Source organism: Arachis hypogaea, chromosome 14, assembly GCF_003086295.3.
Source record: "Arachis hypogaea cultivar Tifrunner chromosome 14, arahy.Tifrunner.gnm2.J5K5, whole genome shotgun sequence".
NCBI classification, from domain to species: Eukaryota; Viridiplantae; Streptophyta; class Magnoliopsida; order Fabales; family Fabaceae; genus Arachis; species Arachis hypogaea.
The window spans coordinates 65,460,663-65,466,776 of NC_092049.1; the positions used below are offsets into that span (position 1 = coordinate 65,460,663).

General features: G+C 35.6%; 1 non-coding gene across 1 annotated transcript; it reads right to left on the minus strand.

The window, feature by feature from the left end:
- Positions 1-5,648: 5,648 nt before the first annotated feature.
- On the minus strand, positions 5,649-5,756 carry LOC112745862 (small nucleolar RNA R71). The gene has a single exon (XR_003173770.1). It is a non-coding gene; the product is annotated as a small nucleolar RNA R71 (small nucleolar RNA).
- Between the last annotated feature and the right edge of the window lie 358 nt (positions 5,757-6,114).

Sequence of the window (6,114 nt, forward strand, 5' to 3'; positions counted from 1 at the left end):
GACTTGGTTATCTAGTCTCTTGGGTCCTGAGATCTGAATTATCATTTTACATTCTCTATTTACTACTTTCAAGCTCTTTTATATTTCTGTTTTAGATCCGATTCAATCCAAGGCATCTTCCACTCTTCTGTGTGTTGAATTTAACTCTTTCTTGTTTAATTTCTGCAAATCCAATTCCCAACTCCCTTTACAATTCAAGCCATTTACATTTCTTGCACTCTAAGATTCTGCAATTTACATTTCTTGCGTTCTAAGTTTCTGCTATTTAATTTCATGCTCTTTAAGATTCAGCACTTTAAATTTCAGTTCTCTTTAATTTCATGCGAATTACCCATTCCCTTTATTTTCCATGCAATTTAAATTATGCAAATCACAAATCTCTCAACCAAATCTTGATTCACTTGACTAAATCAACCACTAAACTAAAATTGTTCAATCCTTCAATCCCTGTGGGATCGACCTCACTCACGTGAGTTATTATTACTTGATGCGACCCGGTGCACTTGCCGGTGAGTTTGTGTCGGATCGTTTTCCGCACATCAACGTTTAGTTCTTAGATCATGGGGGCTGGCCTCTCGGCCATGCCTGGACCTTGTTCTTATGTATTTTCAATGGTAGAGTTTCTACACACCATAGATTAAGGTGTGGAGCTCTGCTGTTCCTCATGAATTAATGCAAAGTACTATTGTTTTTCCATTCAATTCAAGCTTATTTCTATTCTAAGATATTCATTTGCACCCAAGAACATGATGAATGTGATGATTATGTGACGCTCATCACCATTCTCACCTATGAACTCGTGCCTGACAACCACTTCCGTTCTACATGAAGATGAGATAGAAACACTATCTCTTAGATATCTAATACAGGGGACCGAGTCCGAGATATTAGAATCTTCGTGGTATAAGTTAGAATCCATGGACGGCCATTCCCGAGATCCGGAAAGTCTAAACCTTGTCTGTGGTATTCCGGGTAGGATCTGGCAAGGGATGGCTGTGACGAGCTTCAAACTCGCGAGTGCTGGGCGTAGGGACAGACGCAAAAGGATAGTAAATCCTATTCCAGTATGATCGAGAACCGACAGATGATTAGCCATACAGTGACAGCGCATTGGACCATTTTCACAAAGAGGATGGGATGTAGCCGTTGACAAGGGTGATGCCCTACATACAGCTTGCCATGGAAGGGAGTAAGAATGATTGGATGAAGACAGTAGGAAAGCAGAGGTTCAGGAGGAACGAAAGCATCTCTATATGCTTATTTGAAATTCTCACCAATGAATTATATAAGTATCTCTATCTTAGTTTATATTTTATTTATGTTTTTATTGTCAATTCACCATAACCATTTGAGTCCGCCTGACTGAGATTTACAAGGTGACCATAGCTTGCTTCAAGCCGACAATCTCCGTGGGATCGACCCTTACTCACGTAAGGTTTATTACTTGGACGACCCAGTGCACTTGCTGGTTAGTTGTGTGAAGTTGTGACAAAGTGTGATTCACGTTTGAGAGCACGAAGTCTTTGGCACCATTGTTGATGATCGCAATTTCGTGCACCAAGTTTTTGGCGCCGTTGCCGGGGATTGTTCGAGTTTGAACAACTGACGGTTCATCTTGTTGCTCAGATTAGTTAATTTTATTTTAATATTAAGTTTTTGTTTTTATTCTTTTTATTTTCGAAAATTTTTCAAAAAAAATAAAATAAAATATATTTTTAAAAACATTTTCAAAAAAAAAAAAATAAATTATTCTATGGCTTCAGAATTTTTAAAAAGGAATTCTAGAGTTTCATGAAGCATGTTGAAGCCTGGCTGGCTGTAAAGCCATGTCTAATTCATTTGGACTGGGGCTTCCACTTATCAGCATAGAATGAAGTTGGATGAAGTATCAGCTGTTGTATGTCTGATTTGTATCTGCTAAAGCTTGGCTGGTCATTGGCCATGTCTAGTGTTTTGGACCGGAGCTTTCACTGAAAGCTTGGCTGGCTAGTAAGCCATGTCTAATTCCTGGACTGGAGCTTTAGACTAACAGTGCAAGATTCCTGGAATTCCTATTAAAAATTTTGAAATCCTTATTTTTCCTTTTCCAATTAAATTTTCAAAAAATATACAAAAAAATTTAATAAAATCATAAAACCAAAAATAATTTTGTGCTTCTTGTTTGAGTCTTGTGTCACATTGTAAGTTTGGTGTCAATTGCATATTTTTCAAACTTTCTTGCATTTTTCGAAATCCATGCATTGTATTCTTCATGATCTTCAAGTTGTTCTTGGTAAGTCTTCTTGTTTGATCTTTAAAATTTCTTGTTTTGTGTCTTTTCTTGTTTCTCATATGCATCTTTGAATTATCAATGTCTCAACATTGAAAATTTCTAAGTTTGGTGTCTTGCATGTTTCTCTTTTCTTAAAAATTTTCAAAAATAAGTTCTTGGTGTTCATCTTGACATTCAAAGTGTTCTTGATGTTCATCTTGACATTCATAGTGTTCTTGCATGCATCATTTGTTTTGATCTAAAACTTTCATGCATTGAGTCTTTTTATTGCTTTTCTCTTTCATCATTAAAAATTCAAAAATAAAAAAAATTTCTTTCCCTTATTTCACTCCTAAATTTCGAAAATTTGAGTTGACTTTTTCAAAACTTTTTAAAATTTAGTTGTTTCTTATGATTCAAATCAAATTTTCAATTTAAAAATTCTATCCTTTTCAAATCTTTTTCAAAAATCAAATCTTTTTCATTTTTTTCTCATATTTTCGAAAATTTCAATTTGATTTTCAAAAATCTTTTTCTTATTTTGTTTCATAATTTCAAAATCTTTACTAAAAATTAATGTGATTGATTCAATTATTTTAAAGTTTGTTACTTTCCTATTAAGAAAGGTTCAATCTTTAAATTTTAAATCATATCTTTTTAGTTTCTTGTTAGTCAAGTAATCAACTTTAATTTTCAAAATCAAATCTTTTTAAATTTCTTTTTCAAATCTTTTTCAAAATAAGTTTCAATCACATCTTTTTCAAAATCAATTTCAAAATATTTTCTAACTTCTTTTCTAACTTCTTATCTTTTCAAAAATTGATTTTCAAATCATTTTCAATTAACTACTTTACTTTTTGATTGGTTTTAAAAGTTTACTATTTCAATCATATCTTTTTCAAAACTACCTAACTATTTCTCTCTCTAATTTTCGAAAATCCCTTCCCTCTTTTTCAAAATTCATTTTTATTTAACTAATTATTTTAAACTTTAATTTAATTTAATTTCATTTTTCTTTTTGATTTTCGAATTATAACTTTGATTTTAATTTAAAAACAAAAATATTTTTTCTTTTCTTTTATTTAATTTTCGAATTCCCTCATCTCTCATCTCCTTCTAATTATTTATTCATCTGCTAACACTTCTCTTTCACTCAAGAATTCGAACCTACTCCTCTCCCTTGTGTTTGGATTCTTACCTTTTTCTTTTCTTCTCTTCTACTCACATAAAGGAACCTCTCCACTGTGGCAAAGAGGATCTGATAAACCACTATTTTATGGTTTATATTGTGTTTAATTGTGTGGTTTTATCATGATCCTTACCCACTTATTCATTAAATTAGCATGCATTTAGATTTCCTTCCAGAATTTATTACATGTTGAAAACTGCTTCCTAGAGACTTTAATTATTTATTTTTAATTCTCCTTTATTCCATTCGATGCCGTGATCTGTGTGTTAAGTGTTTCAGACTTTATAGGGCATGAATGAGTTGGAGATTGGAAAGGAAGCTAGCAAAAAATGGAAGGAACACAAGAATTTGAGGAGATAACCAGCGAGAAGTGACGCGGTCGCATGGCTCACGCGACCGCGCGAAGGAGAGCAAATCGCAGCGACGCGGCCGCATGGCTCACGCGGCCGCGTGGATTGGAAAGCCCAAGCGACGCGGTAGCATGGACGAAGCGAACGCGTGGCGAGGAAAAACGCGAATGACGCGTCTGCATGAATGACGCGATCGCGTGACATGTGTGATCTGCATAATCTGCAGAATTCGTTGGGGGCGATTTTGGACCCCATTTTGGCCCAGTTTTTGGCCCGGAACATCAGACTAGAGTCAGAGAACATGCAGAAACAAAAGACATTCATTCAGCAAGTTTGAGATCTAGTTTTTTTTACTCTCTTAGGTTTTTCTCTCTAGGTTTTTAGGATTCTAATTTTGAATTGATCTGAGCATTGGAACATTGAGATGAGTTATTTCCCTCATCAAGACTTCATCATTCTAGTTTGTTTTCTTAACTTGGTTTTATTCTTCCATGTTCTTTGTTTTGTTCAATTTTGTCATTCAGATACTTTTATGATTATTTAATGCAAGGATTATTTCTTTTTAATTCAATTTCAATTCCAATAATCATGTCTTCTTTTAATTCCCTTTCATCTGCTATGGATTCTTTATTTACAATGCGTGAGTAGTTTCCTTACTTGATGGGGAGTTGATTAAAAAGGAACTCTTGGGTTGGAAGGATTGAAAGAAAATTTGTAATTGGGTTAAATGTTGGATTACTATCCTATCACCGACGCCAATCCCTTTGAACTAAGTGGGTTGCAACTTGTGAACAGATCTGGCATTCCAACTTGTTTGACTCTCCCTTACCTAGTAAAGGATAACCAAACAGAATAACCATTAATTATAAATTAATCTTACAATCACACCATCAATGATAGAGATTCTAACCAATCAATTCCCAGTCAAGGCTTTTAATTATATTATTTAAAATTTCTCAATTTAAATTCTAATTTACTTAGCTCAACTTCTTGGAACATCTGATTAATAAAACAGCACACTTTTCTGCAACTCGTTGGGAGACGACCTGGGACTTAAAACTCCCAGTAAATTTAATTTAAACTCTCTGTGACATATTTCTAAATTGATAGGCAGATTTTCGGTGAGTTAAGAGCTATACTTGCAACGTAACCATTTTAATAAATTTTTAATTCACCAGCTTCTGCTTCCCATCAATTTTTGGCGCCGTTGCCGGGGAGTTGCAATAGAGTGCTAATTTTATTAATTAGAATTTATTTATTTGCATTTTATTTAATTTCGCTACTATGAGCTGCATATTTCTTCCGTCAAATGACACGTTCACTTCCTGATCCGCGCTTGCTAATATTCGATCTTGAAATTGAAAGAACAATTTCACGAATAAGGCGAGAACAGCGTTGGTTAGCCCGCTCTGAGAGCGGATCTGAAAGTGAATCTGAGGAAGAAACCAGCCCCCGTTCTACTGATTCGGTTGTTTTACATGCAGAAAACATGGCAGCTAGAAGAGTTACCATTCAGGAGGAAGGAGCTCCTAATTTTACAATTCAACCATTTCAAGCACATCATCCAGCGGTAGCTACAGATTTTGAAATAAAGACCGCACTGTTAAATTTGATGCCCATGTTTCATGGCCTACCTGCTCAAGAGCCTATAAAGCACTTGAGAGATTTCCAGGCAGCCTGTTCTACTGTCAGGCGTGATGGCACTGATGAAACTTCAATTCTGCTGAAAGCTTTTCCGTTCTCTCTTGAGGGAAAAGCACGAGAGTGGTACTACACTCAACCTCTAGAAAATGTATCCAACTGGGATACACTCAGAAAGGAGTTTCTGGAGAAATTCTTTCCATCTGAAGTTACTGATAAACTGAGGAAGGATATCTCTACAATTGTTCAGGATGACAATGAGACTCTCTTTGAATACTGGGAGCGCTTCAATAATCTTCTGGAAGCATGCCCCCACCACATGATTGACAAGATCGTCCTACTCAGCTATATCACACAAGGTATGAGGCCCCAAGATAAGACCACATTGGAAAGTGCCAGCAATGGGTCTATGAAGAAGTACAAGACTACTGATGAAGCTTGGCAATTGATTAGTGATTTAGCTGAATCTACTCAGAACCACAGACAGAAGCAAGGCCGTTCAAAAGCCGTTGTAGAAGTATCTTCTGGCAGAGAGACTGCTGCTCTAACTCAAAGCATCTGTGAGATGACCAACCTGCTGAAGCAAATGCAGTTGAATCAACAAGCTCAGCAAACTCAACCGCAGCAAAACCAACAACTAGTCCCACAAAGAATTTGCGGAATTTGTGCTGATTACAGCCATT